This window comes from Podarcis erhardii (assembly GCF_964252035.2).
Source record: "Podarcis erhardii genome assembly, chromosome: 8".
In the NCBI taxonomy this organism is placed as follows: Eukaryota; Metazoa; Chordata; class Lepidosauria; order Squamata; family Lacertidae; genus Podarcis; species Podarcis erhardii.
The window spans coordinates 40,754,199-40,773,268 of record NC_138499.1 but is presented as its reverse complement, the minus strand read 5'-3'; the positions used below and the strand labels follow the sequence as shown (position 1 = coordinate 40,773,268).

The 19,070-nt window shown below is 40.8% G+C and overlaps 1 long non-coding RNA gene across 2 annotated transcripts in view; it reads right to left on the bottom strand.

Annotated features, from left to right (window-relative positions):
* LOC309349082 overlaps positions 1-16,101 on the bottom strand; it is a 34,913-nt gene extending 18,812 nt beyond the window's left edge. Inside the window, exons 1-4 of one of the 2 annotated variants that reach the window (XR_014159677.1) lie at positions 16,035-16,101; positions 15,636-15,749; positions 11,988-12,147; positions 11,576-11,645 (exon numbers count right to left, since the gene is read on the bottom strand). This is a non-coding gene — a long non-coding RNA (uncharacterized lncRNA). Of the gene's footprint in view, positions 1-11,575; positions 11,646-11,987; positions 12,148-15,635; positions 15,931-16,034 lie in introns of those variants that run through there. The other variant, XR_014159678.1, reaches the window with a different exon arrangement.
* Positions 16,102-19,070: the final 2,969 nt, after the last annotated feature.

Genomic DNA, 19,070 nt, shown 5'->3' with positions numbered 1-19,070 from the left:
GTTTAAAACTCCATATTGGCTATCACCATTGGAGATAATGAGTGTGAAAAAGATCAATATGACAGGGAGATGGATTACATATGAGAATTTGATCATCAAAGAAGGTAATAAATGGAAATTGAAACCACATGAAGAAGTTAAAGAAAATGTGAATGATTGGTTACACTATTTTCAGTTGAATGCAATGTTCAAAAAAGAGATGTCAGAAAGAGGTTTTCAGGAAAAGAAATCTAGGTTTCATCAAGAAATCTTGAATAGTGATGTTAAAATTTTATCAAAAATGTATAAATTATTACTTGAGTGGCATACAAAGGACGAAGAAGTAAAATCAGTTATGATTCAGTGGGCCAAAGATTTTGGTTATAATATACAATTTGATGAGTGGATAAAATTGTGGAAAGAAGGAATGAAATTCACTGCATGCACTACAATAAAATAAAATGTTATGAAAATGATGTATAGATGGTATGTAACACCAGTGAAACTTGGTAAGATGTATAAAGTCAGTAATAAATGTTGGAAATGTCAGGAAAAAGAAGGAACATTTTATCACATGTGGTGGGAGTGTAAGAAAGTAAAAGGTTTCTGGGAAATGATTTATAATGAGATGAAGAAAATGTTGAAATATACTTTTGTTAAGAAACCAGAAGCATTTTTATTAGGAATATTGGGGAATGAAATTAAAAAGGAGGATGTGAAGTTATTTAGGTATGCAGTGACAGCAGCTAGAATTTTGATGGCCCAGAAATGGAAACAGGAAGAAATGCCGACGAGGGAAGAATGGAGAATGAAACTGATGGAATACACAGAAATGGATAAATTAACGGGGAAAATTCGGAACCAACGCGATCAGAGATTCACCGAGGACTGGAATAAATTTACAGAGTATATCAAAAATGTATGTGAGGAGCAATTAACGCTTGTTGGCTTTCAAGAAGCTCTGTGAAAATGATTGATAGAAATGTTGCTTAAAAGATATGATGAGATTAAGATTGTTAAAGCGCAATATAAATTTAAGAAATGTGAGTAATTGTGATAATATGGAAAATTGTCAGACAGGCTGAGGGAAGTCTAAAAGATGTATATGTTAGAAGTGGATGTTAAACATGGATGGAATGCATATTGGAAATTGAATAAAAATTAATTATATATATATATAAAAGAAAACACATTATACCAGGTGCCAGCAATGTACCATATTTGCCCTCTGATGTGTTTCTGATTGGTTTCCAGTAGCTGTACTTATCTCAGAAAGCATTAGGTCATGCCGGACCCAGCTACCCCTGCAATGGTCACTGAATGAACTTTTTTAGAGTGAGCTATTGATAATGAGTCTGAAACAATTTCTTCCATTCTCAAGCATTTGGTACTTTGAAAAGTGCTTTTTCCCCTACAAAAGACCAACTCCCCTCTTAGGCATCTTTGGGACATGATTAAGAGTATGGGTTACTTTGGGTTGCCGGAAAAGGAGAAATATATCAAGCTGTTAACCATTAAAAAAATCTCCCTGTTTCTATCGATTAAGTATCATTACTGGAATGTGGGATGACCTTGACTCCTTGCACATACCTTTTAGGCCATTTTCCCCCTCTCTTTTAGGGAAAGATGTATACCACATCTGGCTTTGGTAACATAATTCCACTTAAAGCACCACTGGACACTGCAAATTTTTATTTAAAGAGACAACCACCCTCTACCACAGCTGATGTCTAAACTGGAAGATCTGGGGCTTCTGTTATCACTTTGTGGGTGGATATCGGCCTTTCTGTCGGACCGCACCCAGAGGGTTCAGTTGGGCCCTTATACCTCTAATACACTTAAGACTAACACAGGAACACCACAGGGATGCGTACTTAGTCCGCTCCTTTATATTCTCTACACGTACGATTGTGTCGCTGCTCACCCTAGTAATAGGGTTGTCAAATTTGCAGATGACACAACCGTGATTGGGCTCATCTCTGAAAGGGAGGGTGAAACGGACTATAGAGATGAGGTGGAGCGGCTGACAGAGTGGTGCAGAGCTAACAACTTGCTCATAAATACAAGGAAGACAAAGGAGCTTGTGGTGGACTTCAGGAGACAGAAGAGCAATGTCCAGCCACTTTTGATTGATGGGGTCTGTGTGGAGAGGGTAACAACGTTCAGATTTTTGGGTATTGAATTACAAGAGGATCTGTCCTGGAGTGTCAACACAAGGGGGCTTGTGAAGAAGGCGCAGCAGAGACTGTACTTTTTGAGAATCCTAAGGAAAAACCATCTTCCGCAGAAACTGCTGCTTGCCTTCTATCACTGTGCCATTGAGAGCGTGCTCACTTATGGCTTATGTGTGTGGTACGGAAGCTGTACTACCCAGGACAGGATGGGGTTGTGCAGAGTTGTTAAGGCAGCAGAGAGCATTGTTGGCTGCCCACTCTCCACCTTAGAGCAGATTTATGCCACAAGGTGCCATAGGAAGGCACTGGACATAGTAAAAGATCCATCGCATCCTGGTCACTGTCTCTTCGAGCTCCTGCCGTCGGGACGGAGATACAGGACGATGATGACAAGAACGAGCCGTCTCAAGAACAGCTTCTTCTCCAGAGCGATCTCGGCCCTGAATGGGAAACCTGGACTTTGAAAGTCATCTAATCTTCCTTGCTGTATTATACTATATTGTTTTAATTAGTGTTTTTATAGTTGTTCTTATTTTGAGTGGAGTGCCCTACCTGGGTGGATGGAGCAGCCAAGTAATTTCGTTGTCCCCGAGAGGGGGCAATGACAATAAAGATATTATTATTATTATATTATTATTATTATTATTCATCAACTTGGTGCCCTCTGGATGTTTCGGACGACAGATCCAACTCTAGTTCCATCTCCATTGTGATGGATGGGGCTGATGGGATTTGTGGTCCAAAAGATTCCAAGGACCCCAGGTGGGTAAAGGCTTCTCTATCACACACACAAAAACCAGAACTTAATTTGAGCTAAGTCTTACCAGGGCTGGTTTCCATGCCAGGGATCAGCATGGAACATGTGGTATAATAAGACTATTTTAAAATATATCCAGAGTATAAACTTATTTTATGAAGCCTTTTATTGAATTGGATCATTGATGAGTCCAGCCCTCATTGAAAGGCCAAGCTAGATGTGATTTTAACCATGTCATTGCATTTAAGGGAAAAATCCACCATCCATCCATCTACCTTGAGGTGAGGAGCTCCCAGAAGATGTTTTGCCAGTGCTTAGGGGGTGTGGTGGCAATTAGTATTTGGAGGAACTTTGAAAGGCACCAGTCAGCACTTTAAAGAATTCATCTTTCATAGTTCACAGTCAGGGAGAGTGGGGTGGCAGTGCTGAGTTATGCCCCCTTCAGCAAAAAATGCAGATCTGTTACTGTATGCCTCACCTCTGCCTGAATCCCAAAAGGGCCATAACTAGCCTCCACAATTTTGGAATACGGAACTGTTAGCATATGGCTGTTTTAAAGCAGGTTTATGTAGGAATTACGAATGATTATGGTAATGGCAATGATATTTGGGTTCCAAATTGTATGAATTGCATCATGATTATGGTAATGAATGCAATATTTAGGTTCCACAGACCAACATATTCTGAAACCTGTAGGCTTTATGCAGGGATGCTTGTCAGATGAGCAATATGTCAGAGCACATAATCACTAAACTCTGAGAACATTTACTGCACTGTCCAACATAAGATTGAGACTCTGGCAAATTTCCCATAGAGTGTTTCAAACCCTCTGTTTCATATGAACTTATGCCAGGCCTTCCATCTGTGTTGCCACAGAGAAAGATGTGATATTGGCTCAGACTTTCTGGCACCATTTTGTGTGTCTCTTGTGATCTGGTCTTTGATAAAGTGTCTGCTGCAGATGTCAACTAGGTCAAGCTGAAAGGGGAAAATGAAATGGTGCAGCACAGAGAAGAAGCAGCGATTAAAATAAAACCCAGCCCAAATGGTACCCTTGAAATCTCCTCTTCCAAAAGGTTTAGGGATGTCACATCTACTTTTCCAGTCAATGTTACTTCCATCAAAACAGCATAGGTCCTCATGTTGCTAACATTTTATAATATTCCTTTTATAACAACAATAAAAAATAATGTTCACAGTGAAGCTGGAATCCAGCCGAAACCTTCTCTCTTTTACACATCCTATAAATCTACATCTTGCATTCTCAGTCAGAAGCTCAAGTGTCTGCACATAGCGCAAGCAAGTGCCTGTCAGTAAAAGAACAGCCTCAGGAAATGTATTTTGTTTTCTGTCACCAAGGAAGAACAATAATCTACTGTGAGGCAGACAGAGAATGTACCGGTATACTAGCTAGCTGCAAACAACCAATCTGCACTGCCACTGTGTGCCTTCGCTAGCCCAGTTCAGGCAAATGTCTGAGGTATTCTGTCAGTGTGTGACCAAGGACTGGCACATCGTGTTGAAGCGTATAGGAGCAAAATCAAGGGCACAGAGGGCAGTCTGATCAACATGGGCTATGCTTCTTGTCCTGATTCTACTCACAGACACGACTTGATTTCTCATGACATCACTAGTCAGGTTACTTAAAAGGTCAGTTTTCAAGGATGTTACTTGCTGGTTGCTGTGTTGGAATCCAACGACTCCAATGTTGCAAACAACATCTAATCTAGCAAAATTTCATCTGGTTTTATCTTGGCACTCAGAGGCAATGTCTGGCCACTACCAAACATTCATTAAGTTTGCTCTCGGATTTAATTGCTCGTCTTTCTAATTTTACATACCCCATTTCATTGTCATCCATACATTAAAATAATGTTTATTTGAATTTCCTCAGAGAAATCAGTTGCTTGTTTTTCTCTTTTTCTATAATGAGACAGGAGAAATTAAGTGCTCCAGTTAATGAATATTTAATGGTTTATTTGTTTTTTTTGGGGGGTGAGGATTAAAATTTGCCACGGTCTACAGAGTTTTAAGCAAAAATCGAAAGAAATACACACACAAACACACATATACTAAAATTATTATGGGCCTCATGAATCATGGATTAAACCAAGGATCATCAAACTTGGGGGAGGGTGCCTTGGGTACATTTGGAAATTTGAGAAACTGCCATTGGGTTTCTTCCCTCCTTCCCATCATCCCCACAATAAAGAGACATTCTTTTCAGTTGCTCATTTTTCTAATCTTAGATTCAGTTCTCCACATTTCCACATTACTTTGCACCTAAAAATAAGAAGCCCTCATGAAAATTCACCATTTTAATGTGAATTTCTCCTAATCTGCATATGCTGTATTATATTTTGCCTAATGTACACATCATTGCAAGGCAATTTCCTCATAAATAATGCATTTTGGTATGTTATTTCTACCAATATGTGCATTTATATGGATACTTTACCACAGTATCTATAGACATTTTTGTACATTTTGGCTGGAGAACTGCATTGCAAAATTCAGAGAAAGACTCATTTTGAAGGAAGGATGCGTTTTGGATTGCCTACCATTTCTGAAAGTGAGATTTGAGTATAATGACCTCAAAGTGTGAACTGAATCAAATTTCTTCCCCAACTCTAGGTCTGAGTAAAAGCCAGTAGTGTCAAAATAGAATCTCTAACTAGCATTATTTTACGCATAAATTAAAGCTTACATTGATAGCCTGCACAGCACAAATCAGGGGACATTTTCAAGGGCACCATGTTGCTGACCCCATTATTAAACGAAACACATTCCTTTTTCAAACTACGGTTATGTTGGAAATTTCTACAATTTTTAAAAACCATTCTTCCGCTTGCACGGCAGGATTTTCCTCTATCCCTTCCTCCCATGTGCTACTTGTGCCCTCTAAATTTGCTCCTAGGGATTGGGGAAAGCCCCATAATAGGTTTAGGGACTGTGTGGGGACTCATGGGAGAAGGAGGTGGAGGAAGTCCCATTGCTCAAGCAGACCTGGCACGCATACCCCACTTAGAACTACGTTGAATTCCTACCCAACGAAAACAGGCACATTGTCAGGGATGAACCAGAGGTCTCATGTTCCCCAGAGGGAGGGGGAAGCCTGGGAGTGGAAGATGTGGACGAGGTGCCCGAGGGGGAGGGAGGCAACAAAGAGAGAGAGATTGGAATAAGCCCAGAAGGGCTGGGGAGACGGAAAGTTCACAGGGGTTAAGCTCAGGCTCAGAATCTGGGGGGAGATTTACAGCTGCCTCGAGAGGTGTGTGGTAAAGAGGAGGGTGGAACGATGGAGCGGGAAACTTCGCCATTTTATGAGCTGTTGGAGAGGCAAACGCAGGCCTCAGCAGAGATCTGAACTGAGTGACTCTGATGGATGAACGAAGTGCTAATGACCCATTGTAAATATTGTAAATAAAGACTATAAAAACGTCAAGAGGCTCCCGTGGCATCTGTGGTGAGGAGAGACGCCCACAGCTCTGACACACATTACATCCAAAATAGGACCATCATTGTGATGTGTCAATCACATCCTCTAGAGCAGCTGCTCCCGATTAGGTAAGTACTGCAGACCCCCTGCTTTTCAAAAGCCAAGCCATGGACCTCCTACTTTTGGAAAGGGTGGTATCTCTGTGGTAGTTTTTGTTATGTAACTGGTGCCACAAACCCCCTGGGTGGGTTACATAGACCCCTGCAGTCTGCAGACCACCAGTTGGGGACCACTACTCTAAACGACGGATGCAGTATTGGTGCTTTCCTATGAATTAAACGTATAAAGCTGTAAATATTTACACAAAGAAAGGGATCTGTTTTGTACTTCATCTGAGACAGGTTTCTGTCATTTTTCTGACAAAATTAAAAGTCCCATGTTCATTACCAGGTCAAATTTTTAAAAGTTCTTAAGCTCATGTTTGTGGCACATTTTCAAAAATGAGCTTTATTTAAAAGAACCTCTTAAGAACGGGCTGGAGAAGAACAAAAAGGCTAGGCATCTTAAGAGCTTAAGGGGTTTTTTGATGAAAAATTATGTTCTTTCAGGATCAATGGTATAACTGAATGGCTACTAAGTAATAACAATTACTCTGCATTCAATTCCCATAGAAACCAGTAGTACTGGATAGTCAACCAAGGACTTCATGCTCTTCTAACTGCAATTATTGTAAGTTCCCAAAGCAGAATTTTTGCTGGTGCTCAGAATATGTATGGTACTTAAATTCCCTCCACTTCAATTATTTGCCTCATTGATGTACTCTGAGACCACTTTGCTCCATACGATGGGAAAGCCAGATAAGGCCCTTGGCAGTTCTATCTTTATTGGGATGAATTATTTATCATAGAAACAAAATAACAAATCGGAAGCTGAGGAAAATGGAGCTGATGCTAAAGCCATATGTTGGCCTCCTTCGATTCTTGGCTCTGTGCAGTCATAGTTCTCAGATGCCAGGAAGGCCTTTAAGAATGGCTAGCAGTGCAGTCTTATACATTACATTAACACAGCACTGGAGGTAGCAATTAAGGTTTGACCTCTTCCTAATAAACTGAGGGGAAGTTATCTACTGCTTCCACACTTCTGTCGCTTGCCAGCAAAAGGTCTCCTGTGTATTCATGTGAGAGCTGTATTTAGGCCAATGTGTCATGGTGCTAAGTAATGTACTTTTCAAAAGACAAAGGATGCTGCTGAGGTCAAAGGAGATAAACAAGGTCAAGGTAAAAATAATGGCTGCTACTTCACCCTTTTTGGAGCAATGGTTTTCATGAGCCTGATGCTCATAACCTAGCAGTAGATCCCCTGTGCTGCTGTCTCTGTATGTCAGGCATTTAGTCCATTAGATGTTTCATTTCAGAGGGGATTTTTCTGTACATGTTTAAAGGAAAGAGGCATCATGGAAGGCAGGGGATGGCTCAGTCGGTAGAGCCTGAGACTCTTAATCTCAGGCCAGGAGATCAATCCCCATGTTGGTGAGAAAGATTCCTGATTTGTAGGGGGTTAGACTAGATGACCCTTGTGGTACCTTCAAACTCTAGAATTCTATGGTTCTATTTTGTCTGGAATAATAAAAGTTGAGCTGCAGTCTTGTACACGTTTAACCGGTGTGAGCAAGCTTCTTTGGTAGATGGGTTTTCACACATTTTAATAGTCTCGTGAATTAGAATCTCTAGTGATGGTGGCACATATTGGGAGATTAATCTGGTAACTTAGTCACACAGGTCTTAATATGGGGATATTTACTGAACACATGCACAAGCAAAATATGCACATTTAATACTGCAGTAGTGGATATCTTAGCAAATATGCACGCAAACACTTTTCTTTGGTTTTCTATTACACATGCACTGTTAGAGTTGTTGCAAGCAGAATCCCTGGTCTGCACTTTCTGCAGAGCAGAAATGAATGTTCTCCATCACAACAAACAACTGCAAAACTTTACTGCAAACAGTCTTAAAACAGTTACAATTAAATGTTGCAAAATACAAAATAATACATTGCTTTTAAACAAGCAAACAAATGTGATTCTGCATTCTTTAAATCCTTAATGTAGTTTGGTAACTTTCCTCTCTCTGCTCCCAGAGAGAGATCCTATGCAAGCATCTTGCTTGTTTAAGATCGCTCACCTGGAGTTTATAATGCTGCTGGCACCAACGACTAACTAAGATGCTGAGTTCTCAGGTTTCATCTTCCTGCCATGAGAGATCACTGCTTGGGTTTCCAGGATAAGTCATCCATTAGCCTTGAACACTCTCTGAGCCACATTTTCTAAAGACAAACCTCTTGAGCAAACTTAATGCAAACCTCTCTACATAGCATTTTGGCTTTGGTTTGGTTAATATCTAGCAGCATGAATAGGCCCCTTTCAAGAAACAGCAGATTCACATCTATATCCATTGCCTTACTTTTATGAAAAGTTTCAATACCCCACTCTGTGCAACACAAAACTGTCAACAATGAAACAGTTCTTTTTGCTATTGATGCAGTTTTGCATTCAGTAGTTGTTTTCAATAGTTCATGCCCAGCCTTAAGACCACCAGAGCATAAATATCTGCTGAAGACACAACATATATTAAACAAACCAAAGACTGGTGGAATTGCTGTGCATTTATTTAACAATCAATCAGTTGGATATGGCATGCAATCTAATCACATTTCTTATTGGCAATTGTGCTTTCTTTTCTGATAGTCTTGTGAATGCTTTACCAGGTTCTCTTTATATTTAACAAACATCAATGGGGAAGAGACAAAAGAAGAAACTCATTTCATTCGTATGGGTCAACAAATTGTTATAAAACAGTTGTATTTATCCATTGTATTTGATTCATGAAAGCCTGTGTAGATTGCAGTAATTTATTCAATGCTTCTACGTTTCAGCTATTTACATTTTCAATCTCTCTGTGTGCCTATTGTGAATTGCTGACCACTTCTCAACAGCTCAAACTTCAGAAACTTTGGAAACAACATAGTTAGAAATTAGAATCATAGAATCATAGAGTTGGAAGGAACCCAGGGGTCATCTAGTCCAACCCCCTACAATGCAGGATACTCAGCTAAAGCATCCATGACAGATGACCATTCAACCTCTGCTTAAAAATCTCAAAAGAAGGAGTGCCTACCACTTATTGTGGGAGTCTGTTCCACTGCCAAAAAGCTCTTACTGTCAGAAAGTGTTTTCGAATGTTCAGTCGGAATCTCCTTTCTTGTAACTTGAAGCCATTGCCTCGAGTCTTATCCTTCAGAGCAGGAGAAAACAAGCATGCTCCCTCTTCCATGTGACAGCCCTTAATATATCTGAAGATGGCTATCATATCTCAGTCTCCTCTTCTCCAGGCTAAACATACTCAAGCGCTTCTTGTAAGGCTTGGTTTCCAGACCCTTGATCATCTTGGTTTCCCTCCTCTGCACACATTTCAGCTTGCACCAGCCCATCACTTTTCTAACTGCAATAAGTTTGATTAAAAAACTGCACTGGAAAGAGCAGGGTAGCAACCACTAGCTGGCAATATCATAGAACCTCCATGTGAACAAATTATTATGAATGCTTGGGCAGTCTGGATGCTCCCTCCATCCCTCAGAATTGTTTTCCTTCTCAGAACTCCAGTCTTCCTGGAAGAGGAGCCTTGTAGTATCCAACTCTGAGCATTTCCTTGTTATATAGCTGAAAGTCTAGTCAAGCTGGAGTGACTTGAGCAAAGCTTTCACTCTGAATTTGTCAAGCTTTATGCTTATATTTACAGTTATAAATATGGGTAGAATATGCTTCTTCATGTATTCCTTTGCTAGATGAAAAGCTGGGATTTAAATTAAATTAATTATGCCATGCAGAGTTGGCAGAATTTGGTCAGGATGCACTATGTTTGGGGAGAGGTAAAAAAAAAAAACAAGGGGGAGTTATTCAAGCCATCTTCTAGGGAGGTTTCCTCTTTCACCTAGATGCTTATAAAGATAATTTAGGAAGGTATCACAACCTGTAGGTAGCAGCTAAAGAAATAATGCAAGGGTGCCAGGAACTCAGCAGCCAATTTTTGCAAGCATGCTGGATGGAAGTTTCTAGCATAGGGTTCCCTCCCAGAGCTAATGGCATCAGACCCTAGTGTAGGCAAATGTTAAAGCCCTTCTGCCCCTGAGTTTGAGTCCTGATGGTCCCCCTCCATGGCAGCTGCTAAGTAAAAAACAAAAATAGGTCACATTAAATGCTTATACACATTTAATATCACATCTAGTGTGGTGCTAAATGGAAAACTCCCCAAGGGTATTTTTATTGATCTGTAAACCATTGTGGGAGCCTTTCTAGTTGAAGAGTGAATGAAGGAAAGATCTATCTGAACTCTAGTTCCAAACAATTGTGCTGATGCCCTTCGAAAAGTGTCTCACACACAAATCCCCAGGTTCTTGGAAATTAAAAAAAAAACAAAAAACGAATTTCTCACTGAGTGGAATACTCTCAAAAACATTTTTGACGGTGTGTGTTCCTTTTGATCATGACCAGGATTAAGAGATGTTCAAGAGCAGCACTACACAGGACATTCACATATAATTGAAACTCTGGATGAATAAAGCTATCATTAACTCAGACATATCTCTTCTAAAAGATAGCCAAACATCATCTTTAAGGGGATGGGGTGGGGGCGAACACTTACAAGAAAACATCAAACCTTATTACTCACATCCTCATTCACATCTTTCTAAAACCATTTTTCCTTGGTGCAATGCAATGCTATTTTAAGGAATGCCTTCATACAAACATTGTATTTCAATGAAAGCCTTTATTTATATGCTGAAACCTGAGCTTTGAAAGAATGTCCTGCCCAGATGAATAGCTTAGATGAATTCAAAAGTCAAATATCAGAAAAGAAGCCATTATGAAGTGAAGCAATCTTGTGGGTTTTTACAGATTTTTCAGAGCTCCAATGACAAAACAAACAATGTTGAAAATTATTGACTGTGCCTGCTATGCACAAAACAAGACCCCAAAGAGAGTGACTAGATTAATTTGGCCATTTGTCTTTTTAAATGTTAAAACTCTCAGTGCAAGTTCTTTGTTGTTTGTCAATGACACTGAAGTTTTTTTTGTTTGCAATCCAGCCCTCTAAATAAATATTTTTAGAAAGCAGATGACTGTGTTGTTAGTAGCACTGTTGTTCTTGCAAAGTAGAAAGCACAAACCTTGGTTCTTTGTGAGATGTTTTTATTCTGTTGAAGGACATGACTCAATAGTTCAGGTTATTTGGCTCCACTGAAGGGCAAAGTGAAGATATTAATGTGTTCTCCTTTCAGAGAGATATATGACACTACCATTGCAATATTCCTTACCATGGAATTTTCCGGCACATTAAATAGAAGGTACCACCTACAGAGTACTGGAGTGACGTCTCACCTGTACCCATTGGGAATCTGATAAAAGGGCATTGACCAGCCTAGGACACACAAATAAATGATCCTTTTCATAGTTGTACGCCATGTCCAAAAGGCTCCAGAGGTTAATTAGAAGGCTCATTGCCAAAACCTCTCCCCTTGCAGGAGTCCATTGCTAATTAATCATTTTCTAATCAAGTTTTTTTTTAAAAAAAAGACTTACATCAATTAGCAGGTCAGTTTTCAGTGCCCTGACATGGTCAAAATGCTCAGACTTTATAGCTTGGTTGTTGGCATCTGTCTCAGGAGACAATGGAGGAGAGCATCTTTGGGGGTGAAGTCAAACTGTTGGAAGGTTGCAGCGCTTGCTGTGGCTGTAGAGACTGATGCAAAAGAGACATGTTTTGTTGCAGCTGGGGCAGATGAAGGCATCCAGTTGTGGTCAAAATGCTCAGACTTTATGTCTAGTTGCAAACAAACGCCTCCATGGCTTCCATGAGCATGTCCAAGAAAAGACAGAATGCACACACTTATAGTTGCTTTTAAGCACAGCGTCATACTGGCTTAGCAGCATAGAAAGATGTCTTATACTAAGGCAACTGGTGCATCTATCCATCTGTCTACCCTTACTTATCAACAACTCTCTAGGGTTTCAGACTGGGATCTCTCTAAGCCCTACCTGGCGATTCTGGGAACTGAACCTTAGACCTTCTGTCTGCAAAGCAGTTTCTCTGCCACTGGACTATATTCTATTTTAAATAGAGATAAGCCTGGGAGCCCAATCTTTCCCCAACATTGCTGCTTATCCAAGGGTCTTTCCCCCTTGTAGTGCACCAGAATCATCTCCTTTCCCATTTGAGCTGAGATGTAGGTCAAGAGATCTTTAGTCATCTCCTTCCTAGCATGAACACCAGCAGAGACTTTAGCAGAGCCCTCCACTTACTTTTCTCAACTGGTTCTTGCCACTGCACAGATTGCACGAGAGCGAGCTGAATAGGTTGGAGATAGAACTTTTCTCACTCCTGTGCTGCCTTTTCTCACAGGAGAGAAAGCAGCCAAAGCCATGACCCACCAAGGAATGGAGTTTCTTGTTGCTGGCCCTTGAATCTCTGCAAATTTCAGCTTATGGGTCTTGTTAAAATTAGTTGCCTAATACTGGGGTCTCTAAAGGCCAAACTGCATCTAAAATGGGGTGGGAGATCTGTCATCAGAACTGACTCACATTATGACTTCCGGGTTAGCGCCATCGCCTAATGGCGGATTCCCTCCGAGTTCCGGAGGGAATCGGCTTAGTAGGAGACGGGTCCTGCCGCGGCGGCGACGCGGGGACCCTCAGAAACCACAGGCGCTGAAGCCTGTGGACCTGGTGACTCGGTGGGCACCATCTGCGCCCTCCCCGACCCGAGAAGGAGCCTTTTAAAAGGCTTCGGAACGGGGGATGGGGAGAGGCGCGGTGCTGAGAGTCAACTGCTACTCCTACTGAGGGAAGCCGCAAGCCATGGTCGGAGAGCGCTGACTTCTTCCTTTGAACATTTGGACCCAAAGTAAAAGCCCGTGAGTAATATGGAAATTGGATTTATAAAAGAAAGAATTTTTTTTTTGTCTGAATTCGGCACAATCGGGGAAGGCGCAAAGAGGAAGTCCGTCTCCCGCCTTGTAAACAATTTGAAGCAAGGACTAAATAACTAAGGTCGAGAGAACATCTCCTTTTTATTGGATAAAGCTATTAATTGCACGGATTGATAGTATAAGTAATTGTGCTGGAGGATAAGAGCTAACTTTGAGAGCTAAAGTGCCACCCCCCCCCCGGGACCCGGGAGTGATCCGCGAGAGGAGCCTGTTGAGGAGACATAGAAGATTTTGACAGCTGTCAAATTAGCTGTCAAAGTTGGAAAAAATAGAGAACTTTGTTTCTGATGTTCTTGCTGGCTACATTAGTTACAATATAGTTATAAATTGTTGAAAATAAAGAATTGAAACAAGTTAACTTGACTTTTGGGTTGGAAGTGGAAGGAATACTGAATAACCAGAATCCCTCTAGAGGGGGTTCAGGGACATTACAAGAATGGATATAGGTCGAAAAATACTAGCTGATCTGGACGAGGTTTTTTTTCTCTTGGGAAAGTTGCAAGAGCAAAGTCATGTTTTGTCTACAAGTGTCACAACTTTGAAGTCAACAGTAAATAAATCTACTGAGTTGGATAAGGACTTGATGTATAAAGTTGAGAAATTTGAGGAAGTGGAGAAAGAGATATATGCTGAACAGGAGGAGCAGGAAGGAGGGGCTGTAAGGCTGCAGAAGGCAAAGGAGAGCCGGAGGCCTGTCAAGATGGATATAAAAGAAAATAAGGACTGGATGATGAAAATTTGGTTTGAATTGAAGAATGAGGAATGGAAAGATCTCCTTCTGTGGAGATCTGAAGATCTATGGACTATAAATCTGATTAAGGTGGAAGTTGGAGCTTTTGGGACATTTGGACTTAAAAGGATTAAGAAACAAGATTTGAGCTCCACCTTTAAATATGGAGGTCTGGCTGGAAGGAACATGGACATTATCGGGACAGAGCCCCTCCGAGACTTGGTGTTTAATACAAAGGACTATCAAAAAAACCGGCAGAGAGGAACTGAGAGAGATTTAAGAGCCTCAGACGTGAGGTCTCCAGGCTCATAGCAGATGGACTAATGGACAATTGGTTCGGGGATCGAAACCGGGAAAGGGAGGGTGGGGTTTGGGAATCCAAAGGGTGTACAAATATATTCTGATTCTTTCTATTTTTTCGTTTTTTGCTTTGTGATTAGTATAAAAATGGGGAATTCATGGAAGGGAAATTGGGTCGATCTTAGAAAAAGTCTTTAAGTATAACGATTGATGTATATAAGTTAAAATTTGATATATAAATTGAATTAAATATAATAATAAATTAAGGTTAAAAATTAGGGATAAGAACTTGTTGAACAAATATTTGGACATGGAATACAAGAAGGGGAGGCGAGGGGAAGTCGCGAAAAAAAGTTATTGAAAATAAGGACTGTAAATGTTGAATGTTTTTTAATTCTGCTTTTTCTTTCTTTTCTTTTTATCTTTTCTGGAAAATTGTTGTTTTTTGCTTTTGTGTATTATTTGAAACTCTAATAAATATCATTTTTTTTAAAAAAAAAAAAAGAGAGAACTGACTCACATTATTTTTGTTTGTGCTTGAAAACAGATGCAGGGATTTTCAGTTCTGACTGTAGCAAAGCTACTTGGGGAAGTGGGATAATCCACTCTTTCCTCCCTTGCTGCTTTCTCAAGTGAGAGCCACCACCCCCTCACCACCCAAAAGCTTCTGTATTTCACTAAGGGGGAAATATGGGTACAGAATGCTGTGCTTGTATTTTCTTTCATCTGGATAAACAGTAGCTGGAAGAGGAAAAACTTGAATTGGGAAAACAGTACAGGGGAAAGAGGTTAAAACACCTTCCCCAATGCCAGGGCTTTCCTGGATTTGCTTTTATGTCCAAATGAAGGCATCAGGAGTTCCAGTCATGGATCTTCTCCATCATGTGTAGTTTTGGCCATCTAGGAAACACAGCGGTGGTGTGGACTGGACCTACTAAGTCTCAATCCTGATTTTGTACCACAATATGTTCCTTTAGAAAGCACCCATAGATCAATCTAGCCCAATTTTATGGGCCTGCACTTAACTGTGATCATATCTGATGCTCAAATCCCAGACTCTCTTGTACATGTACATTTCTTATTATCTCCATCCATCACAGTGGCAAGGCTAACCTCTGTGCTTGACTTTTCATTGCAGGTTGGTTCAAGACGGCATTATATAGGACTGGGGAAAGGATTTATATCCCAGACTGAGCATTCAGCAACACATACCTTACAGCTCCGAGTAATGCAGCCTTCTTTCATCTGGTGCTCATTTTCCTTCACTTGAATCCCATTACCATCCAAGCACCCCGCCTGCCTGAGGCAAGCCTCCAGCTTGTTTATCTGCAAAAGGGCAGGGGAGCAGTGGAATGGGACAAGGCAGAAACTTCGCAGCTGAATGATAAGATGTAATAAATCATTGTTAGAGCACACGTTTAATAGGTCCAAAATCCTTCAATCCTTCTTTTTGCTGCCAGCAAACTAAAGATAGATTCATATACAAACACATTCTCTTTCCAGCAAGTAATTTTCTACGTTCAGTTCTTGGTGACTATTACATAAAGTCTGATCACACAAATAGACCCAATACATGCTACGTTCTTAAAATCTTGAGACTTAAAATCAGACCGGCTAGGGGAAGAGAAGAACGTGTGTCCCAATTGCCTGCAAAATAACTTGCCACAGAGCTCTTCTCAGTGGGACATAATGATTAATGTGTTATATTTAAATGTACAGCTCCCCTTATCCCATGGCATCAGGGCAGGTAAACACAATTTTATATAGCAGAGATAATTATCTGTCCTTGAGCACTAAGTCTAAAGAGCAGCAAACATTATTCAGGAATTAATAATTTTGTAAAGTACCTCCTGAAGGAAACAAGGTGATTGTGCAAATTGGACTTTTAAATGGGCTCAAAAAGTCTACCTTTGTGAACGATCTGTGTACTCTCCGTGTGCTGATGGACAAAAACTGGAGAGTCTTTGAAGAGCTATGGAGGCAACTTAACTCCTTATGCTCTGGTTTGCATACCACTTTAACCCATAGTTAAAATAAACTATAGTTTAAATGTGAATGTGCAGTGTGTGTGCACTACTGAAATCGTGGATACTTAATTCCTCCCCCACTCCTGGTGCTGCTAGGAAACAAGCATAGCAATGAATATTGTTGTAAGTTTGGGGGATCAGTCTGGATGCCCTTGGGGTCCTGCATCCAGTATTTATTTATTTATTTATTTATTTATTTATTTATTTATTTATACCCCACCCATCTGGCTGGGCTTCCCCAGCCACTCTGGGCAGCTTCCAACAAAATATTAAAATACAGTAATGCATCAAACGTTAAAAGCTTCCCTAAACAGGGCTGCCTTCAGATGGCTTCTAAAAGTCTGGTAGTTGTTGTTCTCTTTGACATCTGGTGGGAGGGCGTTCCACAGGGAGGGCGCCACTACCAAGAAGGCCTTCTGCCTGGTTCCCTGTAACTTGGCTTCTCGCAGCGAGGGAACCGCCAGAAGGCCCTTGATACTGGACCTCAGTGTCCGGGTAGAACGTTGGGGGTGGAGACGCTCCTTCAGTAAGGGTTAAAAGCTCTGATAGAGGATTCTATTGCTGAACTAGGTAATTGTAAGGCAATGGACTTGGTCAGTCACTTAAATGTCTTTCATTAGCATCCCCAAAGAATCAGCTGGGCTGCAAGAGTGATGGTGCCCTCTGGGCAAATGGGTGGGCCTCCCCACCTCACCTAACTGCCAGGTAGACAAAACAAAGGGGAGTGTGGTGTGAGCTGGGCAGAAAGCAGGTAAAGAAGATGGAGACATAGAGACAGGTTTACTCTATGCAAAGCTTTGGTGCTTCTCTGGAAACCTAATGGGGAAGCAAGATCTGTTGGGGTGTTAATACTGCGAGCCCCTCCATCAGCTTGTATGTATGTGAAAATAAAACCATATATCCTATTAACACCACAGTCTCCACTGAACTTTGTTCCAAAGAAACCAAACCCTGGGTAAATCTTGGAACTCTCAGGGTTTCTCACCAGAAGGGTATGAAATCAGCTTTCCAGGCTTTCCCTGAATACATTTGTAGCATAATGAAGTGGGGGGCAGGGGCAGGTTCTGTCTGTGCAAGCATTTCAGGTGGCCAAATGCAACAATTCTGCTTTCCTCCCTCTGTGTGCTATTCTGGGGGTTCTCCCAACACATCCCCAGCCACTTTCTGGGGGCACACGAGTTGGGAAGGAAAGATCCATTATATAAGCAGAAGTCCTTGCACAGGGCTTCCACAGACAGGGCTCATTAGGTGAATTGTGCCCACAGAAAATTAAAGCATTCTATAAATCCACACTATGTGTTATCCAAGTAATCATAATAAAATAACTATTTACTGTGTTTTGAGTGTGCAGTAAGTTCCATGGAAACAGAGGCCGGATCAGCTAACAGTTCAGAAATTGCAACATGGAATTGGGTTGCTTGCCTTTAAAAAAACAGTGTGAGTTTCACAGGTGCATCTCTAATAACCATTAATTGGAAACTGAACAAGATTTCATTCCCTTTGAAGAAGATCCAGCAGATTTAGTCCCCTTTGCTGTCACTATATGACACTATCCTTTCTTCTTGTTAATGGGGAAAAGGCCATTTGGGAGTTGATCATCGGAAGAAAGGACAGACAAGAACAAACCTGTTTTCCTTTCAATAGCATTTTGAATTCTACTGAAGAGGGAATGTTAAAAAGAGGGAGGGAAAGTGCACTCCAGACTTAGTGCAGGCACCAATACTGATGCTTCAGGACTCCTGTTGATCTGTCACAATGTGCGTGACTTTGAGGAAACTGTATCCCTGTGCATTTAAAAGTTGAAGAGGAAAGCTGTGAATGGCCCTCTGAGTTCAAATCAGAGACAACCTGAAAAGATTCAGAACATATTTTGTGAGCAATATGTCTAGTATGAGTATTGATCTCTTCCCAGTGTGGCCTGTGGCCCATTGTGTTTTTCATTATAAAGTAAATTAGATCTAGGACTACTGAAAGACTTATGAATAGGACTGGACTAATCCAAATTGTCCTTGTGCTACTGGACTACATGGAGAAACTGAACTAGCTCTACAATATGAACAGCTCCACCAAACTGTATGAATAGAGTACCAGCCAGCCTGTCTCTTCCTCAAAGAAAGTGCATCGCTCAATCCACTTCAAAACTGCAAGTCTGTGATGGTGCAGGAAGGATGGCTAGAATCAAATCCTTACTGGGTTCAACAGAGAAGGATTACCTTGTGCTGTGCATGCTCTGGAAACTAAGGAACTATGAGGAACAGCTGAAACAGATGGGGTATGTTTCACCTGGATAAGAGAAAAATAAAGGAAGAGATGTTAGTGATCTTAAAATTTCTGCAAAGAACATGGAGGAATCCGTTGCTGTTTGGCCTTCTCAAGCTTTTCTAAGCACCAGTAATTTTTCTCTGCTTCTCGAGCTTTTCTAAGCACCAGTAATTTTTGCTTTGAAATCCGCCTAAGTCTGTTTTTAATAATAATAATAAAACCCACAGAAGTACTAAATTAGCAGCAGACTCTCTTTTGATGAACATCTCATGCACAACCTAAAAGTACATAGTAGGAGGGAGCCATTCCTCTAAACAGCTTTTGGAAGTAGCATTCGAAGACCAGTAAGCATTGTTTC